The sequence below is a fragment of the Symphalangus syndactylus genome, chromosome 12 (assembly GCF_028878055.3).
Source record: "Symphalangus syndactylus isolate Jambi chromosome 12, NHGRI_mSymSyn1-v2.1_pri, whole genome shotgun sequence".
Classification (NCBI taxonomy): Eukaryota; Metazoa; Chordata; class Mammalia; order Primates; family Hylobatidae; genus Symphalangus; species Symphalangus syndactylus.
In genome coordinates, this window is record NC_072441.2 from 142,606,442 (window position 1) to 142,624,379 (window position 17,938).

Sequence of the window (17,938 nt, forward strand, 5' to 3'; positions counted from 1 at the left end):
GGCAAAAATTGGGTGTGGCAGGGAGTTCAAGAAAAGGGAGAGGTATCTAGGGACCTCAAACTGAACCAGTTGATCCCTTCCCACATGTGACTTGTAGTTCATAAGGAGCCCCTCACCCATCATGTTTTTGATGTAACTCATCAAGATGATTCCTGCCTTCTCTAGCTGCTTGGGAGGAGCTGAGTTTTCCTCTGCTGTGGGTGCTGGGAGGTGGTGGGTGTGGGTGTGGGTGCCTGTTTGGGGAGGGGAGGTGTTTGTGCTCCACTCAGCTCCCTTGGTTACATAACAGCTTTGATAAGACTTTACTTTGGAGCTGCTGCTACTGCCTGAAGCAGTCACCCCTCCACCCCCACATGAAATGCTAGATGTCCACCCCCTTTTCCCTGGCCCCTTGGAGAGTCCTGCTCTTCCTGATACACTGTTCCAGCAGCTGCTTCCCTGCCAGGAGGTGTTTGCAGCTTGCCTCCCTGCTCCCTTCCCAGCTTCTGTTTTTAAAATACTTGCTTCTTTGGTTATTTGAGCCCAGGTCACCCCCTTTACATTTTTAAGCCTCGTGGTCTACCCTCTCCCTGGCAGGGCCCACAGGCTGGGGAGGGAGGGATTCACTGATCATGAAGCTGCCCTCTAGGGAAGAAAAAGGGGTGTTTTCTAGGAGGTTTTAGCGCCCACAGTTAATTTCCTTACTATTTCTTCCTCTGCCCCAATAACTGTTTTGGAGTTTGAGAGTGTTAGACCTTTACCCAGAGGTGCTGGGAGGAAGGATTTTGGCCTTGATATTTTCTCTTTCTTTCGTTCTTTCTTTTTTAGAGTTAAGGGGTTGTGGATACGGGGGGATTGTCTCCTGGGTTTGAAGAGGTACACCTACTTTATTGTTACTCCTACCCAGGTTGTCTGAGGAAATACTCGTTTCTCTAGGCATGGGATGAGGGCATGACAGAGCCCTTTTAAAAAAAAATGACAATTTTTTCCCGCTGAGAGTGGGTGGGAATGGGATGTGTCCAGGAGTGGGTATATCTCATTGATAACAGGAACAACTTTCCAAATAGAGAAGTGGGAGACTAGCAAGAGGAGAGAGCAAATGCAAACTTGTGATGTACTTGGAGAGAATATGAAGGATAGAAGCCAGGGGAGGGGCTGGATATCTCTGCAAGATCTGGGACTCCACCACACATGCCTGTGTATTTCTGCCTGTGAGTGAGTATATGACTATGTGTATGTACATAAGTATATGTGAGTATGCTGTGTATATGTGTATAAGCACATCTATTTGTATAAGTGTGGATGTGTGTATGTATATATGACTATGTATGCATTCATGTATATATGTGAATGTGAAGGAAATTACTGAATTAAACCAGTGTGTGTGTGTCTGTGTGTGTGTGTGGTGTGCTTATCCAGTAACGCCTTTGTGTGAGTGTAAGCATGCATATGAGCATCTATGTGGGGCATGCATATATGTACCGTATCAACCACATATGAATATATGTACACAAGTTAAGGCAAACCTGTGAATAAATGTAAGAAAGAGAGAGAGACCGATTCTGACTGAACACTGGGCTACCCAAAAGTGTCTTCCCATTAGCTTGAGCTTGATCACCCTGCTACTTGTAGCTCTTATCCAGAAAGTAGGCTCCCTGAGGTCTCTCAAATTCTCATGTCCTTGGGAGCCAACTGTTCTCCATCGTATGAAAGGAGTTTGCAGAGGGAAACCTATAAGCTCTTGGGGATAGCCGAGCGAGAAATCCAGGCTCCAGGCTGTTCAGATGCTGTGGTGCTCAGGGCTGTATGTGGGGAAAGAGGATCAGGGCTTAAACATTGACATTGCTACAGAGGTTTCAAAATTCAACAAGTTGGTCCTAGTGGATGAAAGGGGCAGTGAGTAAGAGGGGGGCCCAAGTGCGGGCATAAGCCTCATACATACAAGACGTGACAATACACGTGTACAGGCACATGTGTATATTACTTGTCTGTGCCATAATAGGCATATATCAACATAGGTGCACTTTCTAACATGTACATCCATTAACAAATCTACAGGAGTGTCTATTACCAACATGGGGATTTGTCAGCATGCACATACATGCTAACATGTATACTTATGAACAGAATTTACAGGAATATGTGGGCATATGCTAACACTTGTCTGATTACAACCCATGGCCATATATATGTGCATCTCACTCATCTGGGTTAACAATAGCCTGCAAACATACCCTTCCCCATCGCACGTGCCTCACCCAATGCATCCATTCATTCAACCAGCGTGTATTTTATGCCTCTAATCTGCCACATGCTGTGTTGGGCACTAGGGATGGTCCTTGACCTCAGGTAACTTGCAATCTTGGGAGGGTAAAGGACCTGGAACCAAATAAGGAGAGTGTTAAGGAGGGTAGACACACGTAAGTGTTCATTGGAGGGAGTGGGGACCTAAAGAGAGGTAGGTTGGCTCTGGAGTGGGGAAGGGAAAGGTTTGGTAAAGGATCCATAGAAGGGGAGGCTTTTGAGTTAAGGCTTAAAAGTTGAACAGGTGCTTAGCAGGTGAGCAACTGTGGGAATAGGTATTTCAGTGACAGGAAATGTTCCAGATGGTCTTCCCACTTCCACCCTTGCCAGCGCCCCCTCCGCAGACTCTTCCCCAAAAAGCAGCCAGAGGAAAATGAGGTCTTGCCTTTCCAGTGGCTTTCCATCTCACTCAGAGTGAAAACCAAAGTGTAGTGCATCCTGAGCAACGTGAGTGCTATGTGTGCAAAGCCCCCATTACCTCCTGGATCTCAGGGGCCACTCCTACACGGGTTTCTTTTCTGTTTCATAAAAAGCACAGTTCCATGTGGAGGCAATTGCGCTTGCTTTTCCCCTCAGCCTGAAATGCTCTCTAGGCAACTCACTTCCTCACTGTATCCGAGTCTTTGCTCAAAAGTCACGTTTTTGGAAAGACCTCCCCAATAGTCTATCTTAAATAGCCCATTGTCATTCTATCTCCTCACTCCATTATTATTACAATTATTATTTATCTCAGTACCTGCCACCACCATTATTTTATATATTTGGTTATCATCCCTCTTTTTCCACTAGAATCTAAACTTCATGAGCACGGGAGCTTCATCTGTTTTGTTCATTGCTGTATCTACAGTGTCCAGAAGAGTATTCAGCTTGGAGTAGGCACTCGATACATATTTGTTGAATAAAGAAATTTTAGATAGCTGGCAGCCAGTGAGGAGAAAGGATCAAGGTGGAACAAGATGCAAGGCAGGGAGACCAGTTAGGAACCTGTTGTCATAGCTTTGGTGAGCAATTAGGATAAGAGTGGCCTGACGTAGAACGCCAGCAGTGGGAGTGGAGAAAAAGAGACACAATGTACAAACACATGCATGCACAAATATACATGCATGTGCTTGTACTTTAATCACATCTGCTGTTTCAGTAGGGGAAGGCTAAGGAGGAAAGTAAAAGTGTCTTTATGTGTATGTGTGGTATGTGTGTCATGAACACCTCATGACAGGCTGGACACCCTCCAGCTAATGCCGACTGCAGTTCTCCCTTTTGGATCTTGTCACCAATATCCCATGTATGTTCCTTTCTGCCAACCAGGCTGCAGAGGGCTGCCATGCCGGGTCTCTGTGGTTCCACCCTGTCAGTGATGCAGGGCTCCTGCCATAGGGAACAGGAGTTGGGAGCCAGGTCTTGAACAAAGGGAATGGTCTTAGGAGGTCAGAGCCACAGAGAGAGACTTAGAGACACTTGGAGAGAGGCACGTGGACTGTGAGAGGAGTAGAGAGAAGGGGAATGGCTGCGGAGAGCTCAGAGATGGAGAGCTCAGGCATGGCCCAGACTTCCTGAAGCCAGGTGTGGTGGGGGTGGGACAACATCCTTAGGCAGCTTCTAATGCCTGGCCCCAACCTCAGGGCCCTTCTTCTCCTGCTTCACTCCTGGTCCTCTACCCTGGTGGTGTGGATGCCTTAGCCAAGTATGGACTTAGGAATGATTTGTCCCCAGGGTTGTGATGTGAATTCAGGTATATGGGGAAACCTAGAGGAAGGGATCCCCATTTCTATAACACATTTTGTGGTCTGGCAGTAGGCGAGTAATTTCTCTGAGTGTCTCAACTTTTGTTCTTTTCTTTTCTTTTCTTTTGAGATGGAGTCTTGCTCCATCACTCAGGCTGGAGTGCAGTGGCGTGATCTCAGCTCACTGCAACCTCTGCCTCCTGGGTTCAAGCGGTTCCCCTGTCTCAGCCTCCTGAGTAGCTGGGATTACAGGCGCATGCCACCACACCCGGCTAATTTTTGTATTTTTAGTAGAGAAGGGGATTTCACCATGTTGGCCAGGCTGGTCTCAAACTCCTGACCTCAAGTGATCCGCCCACCTCGGCCTCCCAAAGTGCTGGGATTATAGGTGTGAGTCACTGCACCCGGCCTGGTTGTTTTCCTTTCTCCCAAGAGAGCATGGAGAATTGAGCTTGTGTTGCAAAATGAGCAACTGAGGTTAAACCTCAGGCAGGACCAATCAGCTGCTAGCATGAAGAGACTAAGGCATAGTATGCGGGGAAAGCTGGGAGGATAGCTGCTAAGAAAAGGAGGAAGTGGGAGTTGGGGGTCTGCCCCACCCCATGCCACTCCAGGGACTTCTGGTGGAGGGGAGTGGTCAAGGCCTAAGATCCTCTTTGACACTTCCTCCCCCGGACCTGCAAGCATGGGGCTGGGTTGCTTCATGACGGAGAGTCCAGTGATAGAGCCCCTTCCAGGCTCTAGGGGTGTAGGGGGCCTCTTGCCTCTCTCCTCTCTCATCTGGGCTGGGGGCCAGGGTGCTGCAGCCGTTCCCCTCCCACCTGGGCTGTGAGCATGGGGGTTGGGCCGAAACAGCCGCCAGAGCCGCCCACCTGCCCGCGGTGTCATGGCAACGACTCTGCCCACGTGGACGATGAGGAAAGGGAGGAGAAGAGAGGAGAGGAGGCATCACAGCAGACACGAGGATGGGAGGGGCTCTTCAGGGTCCTGCGGGCGGAAGCCCCCACCCCTCTAGCTTGGCCCCAGCCCTAGCTCCTTTCACCCCAGAACCCCTGGGGCAGGGTGGGGCTGGTGTTCCAGCTCTGGCCTCGGAGTGTGCGTGTCCTTGGATGTCCTGAGTAATGATGACCTTGGCTTCCTGCACTGTGGGGCCCTGGCCAGGGTCCTAGGGTATATGGGGCTTTGGCATGTTCGGGCATCTCCCTCTCTCCTTACCCCGCAAGTCGGGGATGGTGCCTGGGGCTGAGGGGATATGAGCCCGACCTACTTCTCCATTTTCTCACTATTTTTCAAAAGGAAAATGACCCACTTTTCAGCCAATCGGACTGGGGCCTGTTCCCCGGCTGATTTCCTGAGCCCCCCTGCCCGGGCCTCTGCCCCATCCTCAGCCTATTAGCCACGTGCTGGACCCACTTCCTAAGGATAGCAGGTGAACCTGTGTGGAGGGGTCCTCCCCTGCCATCTGCACCAGGCGGAGTCTGTTCTCAGTGGGGCAGGGGTGGGCCAAGGCCTGGCTGAGACCACATCAGCTCTGCACTGAGCAGACCCCTTGTCTGCCTCCACCCTGGGCACTCTGAGGGTCCTGCTTGCCATCCCCATAGACCCCAGGGCACACCTCGAGGTGAGGCAGGAAGGGCTCCGGAAGGGTGGAACGAGGATTCTGCCCCTCCTCTCTCCCTGTGTCAGTGGATGGCGGCAGGCCGTCTTCCCAAGCTGCTTCATTTGCACATGGAAAGGGAGCCTGTGGCACTGGAGAGCCATGCCTGTCTGTCTGTCTGTCTGTATGCCTGGCTGGCAGAGTTCCTCTGAGAGACCCCCCCAGAGGGTTCTGCCTGTGCCTCATTTCCCAAGCCCCTCCTTTTCTCTAGGATATTGGTCTGGGCCTCCGAGCCCCCTCCCTCCCTCAGCTTTATTGGCCTGGGCTGGCTTGGGGGGTGATTAGGGATTTAATTATTTAGTTTCACCAGCTCAGTAGATTAATTCCATCCATCACAGGCAGGCTGAGCCTTCTTCCCCTCTCTGGACTGCCTGGCCAACCCCAGAAAGAAGGAGCATCATGGCTCACCTGGGCCTAGTACTGGATCTGGGAATAGTGGATAAAGTTCTTGTTTGGGGAGGATTTAATGAATGACCTTGAGCAGATGTGGGTGCCTAAATGCTGTGAAATGAACATGTATTTCTGTCATATGGGGATAAACATGTGGACATGTATTTAGGGTTTTGTATCTGTGCAGCTTCTATGCACACAAGCATCAAAGTCTATTGGATGGATAGGCACGGTGGCTCAAGCCTATAATCCCAGCACTTTGGGAGGCCAAGGCGGGAGGATCACTTGAGCCCAGGAGTTCAAGACCAGCTAGGGCAACGTAGTGACACTGTCTCTACAAAAAAATAAAAAATTAGCCAGGCACAGTGGTACATCCCTGTAGTCCCAGCTACTTGGGAGGCTGAGGCAGGAGGATTGCTTGAGCCTGGGAGGTCAAGGCTGCAGTGAGCCGTGACAGTGCCACTGCACTCTGGCCTGGGTGACAGAGCAAAACCCTATCTCAAAAAAAAAAAAAAAAAAAAGGAAAAAGGATCTATCGGATGGAAATGCACATGAGGTGTATGAACCCTCACAGGAACAAGTTTGTGTGGGTCTGTGTATAGAGCGTGACAGTGACTATATAGATGAGGTCAGGTGCTGTGTTAAGTTGTGTGTGGATGACTTTGTGGCTGTGTAATTTGCCTCTGGCTGAACACCTGTTAATTTGTGAATGAGCAGTCTTGGGGTAATGTATAGCTGTGTATGAGGAAGAGATGACAGAGATGGAAGGTTTCCTGAGGCTGAGTGATGAGAAAGGACACACTGGGGTCCACCTATTGGCCTCCTCAGACCAGTTTGGTCAGGAAGACATGCTACTTTAAAGGTGCTCTGAGGCTGGGCGCGGTGGCTCACGCCTGTAATCCCAACACTTTGGGAAGCTGAGGCAGGCAGATCACGAGGTCAGGGAGACCAAGACCATCCTGGCCAACATGATGAAACCCCATCTCTACTAAAATACAAAAAAGAATTAGCCAGATGTGGTGGCACGGGCCTGTAGTCCCAGCTACTCGGGAAGCTGAGGCAGGGGAATCGCTTGAACCTGGGAGGCAGAGGTTGCAGTGAGCTGAGATCGTGCCACTGCACTCCAGCCTGGCAACAGAGTGAGACTCTGTCTCTAAATAAATAAATAAAATAAAGTAAATTAAAATAAAAAATAAAAGTGTTCTGTTCAGCCCGGGCCTTGGTCAGGCCTGGACCCAGACTCAGATTCAAATCCTTCTTCCACCATCTGTGTGTGACCTTGGGAAATTTTCTTTACATTTCTAAGCTTCAGTTTCCTCACCTGTAAAATGGGAGTAATAATAGTGCCTACTGCAAAGGATAGTTGTGAGGATTATACGAAGAAAAACATCTAAAGCACTTAATACTGGGTCTGGACAGTTGTAGGTATTCAGGAGCCTAACCTTAGACTTCAGAGCTGAAAGGCACCAGAGGTTGTCTGGTCTGAAATGTATTCAATGTATTCAGTGCTTGAATGCACTCTGTACCATTCTGCAAAGCAGTCCTCAACCTCTGCTTGCGTGCCTCCCCAGATGGGACACTCCCAGCTCTTTAGGAAAGCCACATCACGCTGGAGCAGTTCTGTCTGCTGAGGAGTTCTGGTCCAGCTGCAGGGAGTCATTGCCTTCCTTTTCCCCCCTGTTTCCCCCTGTTTCTCCCTGTTTCACTATGCCTCAGCTGTGGGGCACTCCTTAATGGCTCAGTTGCTAACCCTGAACTCACTGGGCACCTACTGTATGCCATGTCTGTCCATACAGAGATAGATCCCCTGAATCCTGGCCTTCAAGGAACTCACGGCTTATAAACAACTCTTTACCCTACTGTGGGGAATAGAGATATGAGACCCAAGAGGAGCTGGCAGTTGTGGTGTCCTGGGATTGATGGGAGGGCAGTTTTAGGGGAGGCCTCTTGGAAGGGAGTACCCCTGTGCAGCAGCAGAGGGTTTAAGGTTGGGAGGACAGGGGTTTTGCAGTCTGTGCTGCATTTTCTCTCTATGTGCTCTCATGCTATGTCCCTCAGCTCCTGGCTGTCTTCTCTGAAACCCAGAGAGAGCAGAGGTATAGACATCCTTGAAGGTCAGGCAGGATTTCAGGCAGAGCTGAGGGGTGGGAGGTGCCGCGACCTGAACCTGGCAGTCAGCCAACCAGCCAGCCTTCGTGGTTGGCTTCCTGTGCTGGAGTCTCCTGTGGCAAAGGCCCAGAAGCAGGGCTCAGGCCTTGTTGCTAGAAGCCCCTGTCCCAGCTCACACAGAAAGCTTACAGGACAGTGTGCTAATCCAGGAGGCAGTCCCAAGCTGTGGACACCAAGAGGGGACCAGATGCCTGGGCCAGAGAGTAGGAAAGGTCATTGGTATGGCCAGGCTGAGTAACTCCTGCCCAGTGGACCCCTGCCATGGGCTTGGGCTCCTACCTGCTATTCTTTGATGGCCCTGGCAGGCTCAGGTGTGGAGCATCCTGGGAGCTAGGGCAGCACCAGCCCAAATCACATACAAATGAAAGAAGGTGCTTTGGTGCTAAAGTCAAAAGAAGCCAACATATGGAGACATATATGCAGTTGCTTTGGATAGGTCAGCTTAGTTACTCATTGCCACAAGCTAAGGAGGTAGGTATTGTGATCCCATTTTACAGATGAGAAAACTGAGGCTCAGGCAGATAACACAAATTGCTCATGGGCATAAAGGTAGGTTGTGACATAATGGATGGAGGTGGATGATTGTCTTTCCAATACCCAGCTATGAGGTTGCTGGGCTTTCCCTTCCAGATCCCTGGAGTTGGAAGAGAGACCACACTAACCCTGGCTACAGGGGTTTGTGGGAGTCTGCAAATCAAGGTCTTCTAGTCCTCTCAGGTGCTACCATCTTTGGCTACCAGGTCTTTGCTCTGCTGTCTTTGGTGCGCTTAGGGTGTGGGAGGTCTTCAAAAGGAGTCCAGACAAACAGAAATTCCTGCATGCGTGAAACAGATGAGTTTTCAGACTACCCGTTTCTGATCCAAACCAAGACATGTATGGATAGTTACAGCCTTTGCCCAAAGCTGTCTAGAGATCCTCTCCCTGTCTCCGAGTCTCATGCATTTAAGTAGTTTCTCCCTAGTTAGCAATAGCTAACCCTTAGCACCGTCCTAGATACTTTACCTGCATTATCTTAGTCCTTGTGACATCACAGTGAGAAAGGGACTACTCTTGCTCCCATTTGAAAATGGGGAAACTCAACTTGAGAGAGGCAAACAGGCTTCCTTGAGGCCACACGTCTAGTAAGTGGTGTACCTGGGATATGAACTCAAAACAGTTTAGCTTAAGACCCAGAAGCCACAGTTTCTCACCAGCTGCCCCTAACAAGAGTCCTAGAGGAGTTGTGGTCCAAAAGTCCTCTCTCTCAGCAGTGTGCAGTCTTCCCCAAAGAAGGCCCCTGGAGACTTTCAGGAGAGGGGAAAAGCGGAAATGATAAGGCAGCACAGCCTAAGAATTGGTTCAGTTGACAGAAAAGGAAGAGATGGCTAAGTAAAGGCTGGAAGCAGTTGGCCATGCCTGCAATCAGGGGGCATGAAGGAGTGAGGCTGATCAGGCTGAATTGTGTCCCAAACTGCCTATGGCAGCCCTGGAGAAGGAGGAGGAACCTCCTCCGAGGCCTGTTGGGTACATGGCCCTAGCTGGGAAGGGAGCTGGGGCCCAGCAAGTCTGAGTGAAGAGACCTATGTGGCCCTGCTCCTGCAGCCCATCTCTGAAAGTTGTGCCTCATTCTTTCTCTCTGCAGCATAGGGAGGGCCACTTTTTCCTTCTTATTCTCCCTTCTCCCTCGACTACCTTCCCTGAGCTATGCAGAAGGACATATCTGGGGGAGACCTAGATGCAATTGGAAAAGAACCATCTTTACCTGCTAAGCAGAGCGTCTAGACAAACATCATGAACAAGGCTGGGTATAGAGGCTGGATTTCTAATACCAGATTCTCCAGGACTCTCCAAAGCCTTTGAAGAGAAAGGAGTGGAGGTCCTTTCTGTGGGCCGTTGTACACAGGAGCAGAGTGGGTGAGGGCAGCAAGGGAAAACATTCATTCACAGAATGGGTATTTTTTGAACAACGTTTAGTGGCAGGCATTGTTCTAGACACTCAAAATGCTGCAGCACACAAACAGACACAGTCCCTGCCCTTCTGGAGCTTATGTTCTACTGTGGGGAGACATACTATAAACACACAATAGACAAAGAAAATAATTTCAAAGGGCAATCAGTGCTCTGAGGGCAATGAAGCAGGTGATATAGAGCATACCCAGGGTTGCAGCTCAACTTTAGTTGGAGTGAGTGCTCAGGTAGGCCTCTCTGTCTCTTCTGAGACAGAGGAAACCATGGGAATATCTGGGGCAGAGTGTTCCAGCAGAGAGAACATCAAGTGCAAAGCCCCCTGAGGTGGGATTTTCAAAGAGATTATAGGTAGTGTGGGTTATTCACAGGCCGAGCACTGTCCAGTGGGTCAGGAGATGGATTTAGACTTGTATCTGCCTAAATGGCTCGAGTGTTTTGGAGCTGTAAACCCATTTTCTGTAAAATTTCTGCCCTAAGCCCCTAGGAAGAGTTGATTAAATAAAGTAATAAGGATGAATGAATAAAACGGCAAGCCTTCCTCCTTCCGTTCTGTTCCCCCTTCTTCCTTCTCCATTTTCTGGGGCAGTGAGGGGAAGAGGAGGTGATTTCCCTTGGGATCCTAGGGAGTGGGGTTGGATACAAGGCATGCCAAGTCTTCAGCAACAGGGCTGGCTAGTGGGGTTGAGGGAGGCCAGGGACTAGGACACCAGCCCAACTACAGAGATCCTGCCACAGGCATCTGAGCAAAGCCAGTGTCAAATCAGTCAGTGGGGCTCAGGCAGAAATGAATGCAGGAAGAGACATGGGGCTGGGCCGGAGGGGGCAGAGGGATGCCTATCCATGGGCACAGTTGAATAATCAGGGGTATGAGCTGCAGGTCAGAGGCTCTGTGTTAGGGCTCCCAGGGTGAAGGGCTGGACAGAGAAACCGAGGCACAATCCTGTCTATACTGGTTGGTTAACACAGGGAGAGGGGGTGGGTAGAAAAAGCCTAAAACTTTGGGATCCCAGGGACACACATGGCTTATCACAGGCGTGGAGGAGCCAGGCCAACAGCAGCTAAATGAATTCTAGGCCTCACTTGCTGGAAGTTCTGCTGTGTTGGAACTGGTGTGGGGATGACCTCATAGGCTCCAGGTGAGGGGATTGGATAGGGCTGACCTTCACAAGGGAACAATTCTAACATTTTGCTGCTGTTTGGATCGTCATGTCCAGCTTGTAGCTCTCCCAGACAGCTTCCTGGGGAAGGAGTGAACTGGCTAAAATTTGACTTTTGAAGTCTTCATCTTGGCCCAAGGCATCACTTTGTGCCAAACGCTGAGATACTGGCCTTTGTCAAACACACCTGGATCTCTGGGTACCCAGATGTGGACAATCTAGAGTAAGAATACCTTATCTTTTCCCCAGGTGAGTATCTTTGGTCTTAGATGGTCATCCAGAGAAATTAAGTGACCTACCCAATGTCACACTGTAAACCAATGGAGGAAACAATGATAAAGATAGCTACCGTTAGTGAGTCTTTATCATGTGCCAGGGACAGTGCTAAGGGATTTATATGCTTTACCTTGCTAAACCTTACATCATTCTTACCTTTATTATGGCTCTAATATTATCCCCATTTTACAGATGAGGAGACAGGTTAAGAGAGGTGAATCACCTACCCAAGTACACACAGCCAGTAAGTGAGTGGAAAGGGATTTGAGCCCACAGAGTCTGATGACAGAGTCCACACCAACAACTGCTTTAATCAAGGGAGTTTGTGAGTTGCCTAGGTCTCAAGAAAGGAAAACCAACTGATTTGGCTGGGCAGGGCCCTGGTGGAGAGGGAGAGAAAACACTCTGACTCCTTCTCCCATTTTCCTTCTTTTTCTGGAAGGTAATTGCTTGGGGCAGTGACAACCTCCTGGCGAATTACACAGCTGGTTTCCCAGTGAGATTTGTAACAACAACCCCGCCAGCCTGGCAGCCCCCAGCAAGTTCCGGTTTAAGAAACTAATTGCTGGATTGTGTAGTTGGTGCTAAATTGGGTAATTTCTTGGTGACGGCATCTGTGCCACTTCTTCCATTCCCAGATAGATTTGAGCTGCATCAGAGAAGAATTTGTCACACACGGCACCCTCCCAGACTCCTTCACTCACCATTTTCCAGCCAGCCATAGGCTACTGCAAAAGTGGCTGCTTCCCTCAGTTCACCATTTGGGCAGCTCTCTGTGTCCTGGGATAGCGGATGGATGACTTGGTGCAATAAAAATGGGAAAATAACACCAGCACCCAGAATTGTCATAGGACTTCAGGGAGCATCCTTTATTCTGTAGTAATCTAACCTTGGGCTTGGTATAAACTCAGTGCTCACCACACACGGGAAAAGGCTAAATCACACTCTGGTTAGCTCTGGGAGATATGTATGGATGAGGTCTTTTTATTTGTTTGTTTGCTTTAAAAAAACATATTCACTTCCATTACTGTGCCCACTTCAGAATGGCATTGAATAAGTTTGACTTCTCTGGGCTGGCAACACAGACAGGAGAAAAGCTAAGGCTTTGGAATCGGCCAACACTGGATTTGACTTCTGGCTTTGACAACAGCTCTCAGTGTGACCTTGGGGAGCTCAGTTAGCCTCTCCAAACCTCAGTTTCTTCTTCTATACACTGGAAGGTGGTGGGGGGCGGATAATATCTATCCTTTGGAATAGTTGTGGGAATCACATAAAATATCATAAATGAAAGGATCTTGTTCTTTGTAGACTCACATTCACTCAACAAATGCCTGCCATATGCTAAGCATTGTTCTAGGGACTGGGGAGAATTCAGTGGATAAGATGGATAGAATTCCTGCACTTATGTGGAGCTTACATTCTAGTGGGAGAGACGGACAATCTAGGAGTCACACAAATTTAAAATGGTAACAATATAAGAGACAGGTACACGGTGCCTTGAGAGCAAACAGCAGGGGGATCTGACCTAGTCAGGGAGGCCAGAGAAAGCTTCCCCGAGGAAGCAACAACTGGGCTGAGATCTGAAGGGTGTGTAGGAGTTAGCAAGGCAGAGGTGGGTAGGAAAAGCTTTCCCAACAGGGGGAATAGGCCCCGTGATGCGAGGGATCATGGGACTGACAAAAGACTGTCCTGGCTGCTGCAGAGAAAGTAAGGGGAGCATGTTGTGAGAGGATGTTGGAAAAGTAGGAAGGGCCAGACCCTGCAGGCCTTGTTGGACAAGTGAAGGCATTTTATCCTAAGAACATCAATAAACCAATGAAGAGTTTTAAGCAGAGAAGCGACATGATGAGATTTGCATTTTCAAATGACCATTTGGATTGGAGCGGGGTAAGAACGGAAGCAGGGAGACCAGTTAGGAGAAGACGTGCAGACATGCAGGCAGGAGATGGTGTTCTCAGGAACAGTTGGATTCATTAGCAGTGCTTTCTGCTGTAAATACTACAGGAAATCTGGCCAACAGTGGTTTAAATAAAGAGCGCATTCCTTATCACATGTAGACCTGGAGTAAAGCAACTGTTCATGTTGGTTCCATGGCCCGATGATGCCAGAACTGACATCTCTGCAGTTCTCTAAGACTTTTGTGGTGGCAAGATAGCAGCCCTAGCTCTGGCCATCATGGTTGTAGTCAAGACAAAAATAAGGGGAGAAAAGATGGCACTAGCAATTCCTACCCCTTTGATCACAAAGGCAAAGTCTTTCCCAGAAACCCTCATCATGCATCCATGTATATATCATTAGCCAAAATGGAATCATGTGGCCTGTAGTTACAAAGGAGGCCGAGATAAGGACAAGGAGGCTGGGAATGAGTTTTAGCGAGTCAGCCAACAGTGATTTGGTGGATATGGAATAAATGGCACATCTGTTTTTTTTTAGGAAGCAAAATCCATAGGGCATGGTGATGGATTGAATTATTAGTCCCTTCCTCACTTCTTTTTCCCTCTCATTGATTTTGTTTAGTAATGGAGTGAAGGCGGGTGATGTGGGGGGAGGAATGTGATCATAAAGCATAATATATAGGAGGAAGCCAGTTGTTAATTAAATATTTTCTTCAGAAAATCCATAAATTGGATATCTCCTGCTCCCAGTAATTTGGATTTGATTATATTGTTTACTATTTGGACACTGGGGATTTTGTAAATCCAAAAGAAAGGCTTCTCATGAGGGATTACACTGCATTAATGTTTTAGAGTTTGTAAGAGTGATTTTATTATTTGATACCCATTGAAATCCTGGGAGATAAGTGACCAGGTATCCTGAGGCTTAGAGAGGGCAGGCCGCCTCTGCTACATCAGGTGTCACATACATTCTGGTCTCAGGACCTGTGCTTTACCACTATACAGGGCTGCCCTGTAGGATCTGGGTAAAGGAGTTGAGGGGTGATCTGTCTGGAGAGCAGCAATTATAGGGCCCATCTTCTCCAAGACAAGAGCAAGGAGAACGTGGATTGATGCCAGAGGGGCTGAAGTTTCACAGGATCTTGATGAAAGCTGAGCAGCTTGCCAGCAGCACCTGTGTGAAGCAGGAGACAGAGGGGCACCTGGGAATGTCCACCCCTGGGAAGTTCTGTGAGGCTCTAGCTTGATGTCGCCGCGCACAGAGCAAATGGGACGGTCTGGGCTTCTGTCAAAGTGGCCTTTTGTGCCGTGAGTCTCAGATATGGATCCTGCCTGGGGCAGGAAGAGGGAAGAGAATGACATGGATGAAGGACCAGGTTGTCTTTCTGTCTTCTTTCCAAGGCAGAGAGATGCTTCCAGGTGCTTCTTCAACAACGACTTGAAAGGCCATCTTGATCTGAAATTCCCTCTGTTTCCCCAAAGAAGGGCAATGGAAGAGAATTGTCATCTAGAGCCAGGCAGTTGGTATCCATGAGGTCACCCCAGTCTCTCTTTGGGCAGGGTAACCAACAGCTTCTACAGTCCAGGCTCCAGGGTGGGCCAGGGGCTGGGTGTGTCTCACCTTGTCCTCTATGGAAGATTCCTAGGAAACCACAATCTTCTTCATTGTCTCGCATCCTTCAGGGTCAGGAAGTCCTTCCTGATGTCTGACTGTGCCTCTTCCACTACTATTAATCATGCTTGCAAAGCTAGCTCTTCTTCCTGACGTCCCTAATCTAATAATGGCATCATTAGTCTTCCAGCCATGGCTGCTGCAAACTTCAGAGTTGTCTTCCTTTCTGATTTTCTCTCTTCTGTTCCCACTATTTGCCATTCCCTGTCTGCCAGAACTCTCCGAGCCTACTCCTTAGAATTCCCTATTTGCACACCTCTTCTTCCTGTGCTTGTTGTTTCCTCCACTGGGTACGTTCTCTTCCCCATCACCTATGTGTATGGGACACACAGACATCTTGTACTCCATCACAAAATCCTCTCCTCTGAGAAGTCTTCCTTGATTGCCCTCTATTGAATCTTGTCCCATCCTCATCTGAAGTAGCCTAACATTTTGGTACCTCTTTCCAGCACAGCCATTTATTCGCCTACTTAGTGAATGTTTATTAAGGACTGGCTCTGGGTAAAGCCCTGAGTTAGGTGCTGGACATCCAGAGATGAATAGGACTTGGTTCGTATCCTGAAGAAGACCACATTCTAGATGGGGAGATAGAAACCGAAACAGACATTTTCAGTGCAGTGTGATAGCTGCTTTCATGGGGACACCCAGGGTGTTATAAAAGCCCGATAAAGAGCATAACCTAGAATAAGAGCACAGAAAGTCTTTAAGGGAAGGTGGGGCTTAATATGAGTAAGTGTTAGCCAGGGGGAGGGCTTTGAGGTGGATGAAAGGAAATTCTAGGAGGAGGGAACAGTTAGTGCAAAAATAAAGTGTCCTGAAATAACTCTGTCACGTGAGAGGTTGTTCCCCTGTTAGACTATAAACCCCTCGAGGACAGGGACCACTCTTAAATCACCTCTATATACTTCTCACTCTCTTGCTTACGGTTGCTGTTCAATAAATGTTTGTGGAATGGAATCATATTTGAGGGCAATGAAAAAAAAAAAAAAAAATGCAGTGGCTCAGCACCATGGACAGATCCCACAGACACCTGCAGTTGGAGGTAGTCCAACCTGTAAGCTCATTTGCATGTATTTGCATAATGAAGCCAACTTCATTTCCCTGGGGATTCAAAGGCACTGCATCATGGGGGATCCAATCAGTCCTGGTTTGGGGGAGTTGGGAAGGGAAGCTGTCAGGGCCAGAGACTGGTCCTCTGAGGAATGTGGGAAAACATCTCTCCCCTTTTGCTTACCATCCTTTTCTTTTCCATCAGGATTCAGTGGTCCTGAGCCTTCTGAAGTTAGGATTCTGCCAGGTGGTGGGGATCCTGACATCAAGGATGGGACACCCTGGATGGTGAGTGATAGAAGAGTCTGGGAGACGGGGATTAGACTCAGGTTCTCGTACCAGAATAATGGGTTTGAATCTTGATTCAGAGTGACTCATCCACTTACTGGCTTTGTGACCTCACCATTTTGAGCTCAATTTTCTCATGGGTAAATGTGGATAATATCTGCATTACAAGATTTCAGTAAGATTAGAGAATATCAGGTATGCACAATACCTGGTATATAGCAAGTACTTGGGAAATAGTAGGAGATGAGGAGTGAGCAGGATCTGGAAGAAAGGTGGGTGTGGGGAGGTGGTGGTAGGGAGAAAGAGAATGAGTCTCAGAGGTGCTGCTGTCTGGAGCTTTTGAGTCTGTCATCCCTCCTAGTCAGCAGATGGCCCAGGAGCCTGGTCGAGGATGAGAGAGGGCACCGTCTGCCAGCTCCTCTGTCCCTGTCCCTCCTGCTGTCACTCCCTCCTGCTGTAGCTCCTATCCTGGCAGCTCCTGGAGTCCTGATTGGAGGCAGCTCTTGCTGAGCGCTGACCTCTCTGTCCTGTAGCCTTGGCAAGTCTGGGATGGGGGCCAGGGGCACTGGTTCCAGAGTTTTTTCTCCATCGCTTTCCTGCCTTGCCTTCCCTCTGTTCCTGGGAGAAGGAACTCCTGGGTTCCAATCCCAGTTTAGGATTCAGATGCTACTGTGTGTAGCTGCTGTTCTTTATGGATTTTCCTCCTTCATGGCTCCCCTCCAGTGGAATGGGAATGGAGGGTGGGGGTAAAAAGCAAAAGGGGTAATTTCATAGGGGAAATATTTGGAACCCAGAAGAGGAAGGAGGAAGAGTCATCTCAGATTCTCCTTATTTCAGTCCACAGGGGAGGGAGAATGAGCCTGCAGCCATATGGAATGCATGGGGTGCGGAAGGAAGGCGAGGGATTTTTCTGTGGGATGGTGCTGGATATGTAGATTTGGGTCCAGTGTTCTCTTTGTTCACAGCAGCTGGGAGCTGTGACCCTGAGGCCTGGCTCTTGCAACAGTGGGGTGTAGGGCAGGGTTGGGGTAGAGATGTGACTGTTGATCTATTTGCCTAATGCCAGCTTGTTAAAAGCTAGTTCACCTAAAGACTGGTTTCTTTGAATATTTTATGTCTCCCTAGGTATCCTTTTGTTTTTGGTAATCTAAGGATATATTCACACACACACACACACACACACACACCAAAGTATATCTATATATTTAACATAAATGTGTATATATGTATATATAAAAATATTTCTATGTATATATAAAATATATATGCATTTATAAATATTTATTCATATACATTTACAAATATAAAAACAAACAAATATATATACGTATAAATTTAGAGGCCAGGTCTCGCTCTGTTGCCTGGGCTGGAGTGCAGTGGTATGATACAATCATAGTTCACTGCAGCTTTGAGCTCTTGTGCTCAAGTGATCC

The 17,938-nt window shown here is 48.5% G+C and overlaps 1 protein-coding gene across 5 annotated transcripts in view; it reads left to right on the forward strand.

Moving 5' to 3' along the window:
• Positions 1–17,938, forward strand: part of DLGAP3 (DLG associated protein 3) — a 64,094-nt gene that overhangs the window by 5,781 nt on the left and 40,375 nt on the right. For 4 of the 5 annotated variants that reach the window (XM_055254715.2, XM_063627889.1, XM_063627892.1 and 1 more), the window contains one exon: positions 16,423–16,505. The gene's annotated coding sequence lies outside the window, so the exon portion shown is untranslated. Of the gene's footprint in view, positions 1–1,046; positions 1,191–16,422; positions 16,506–17,938 lie in introns of all 5 variants that reach the window. The other variant, XM_063627891.1, reaches the window with a different exon arrangement.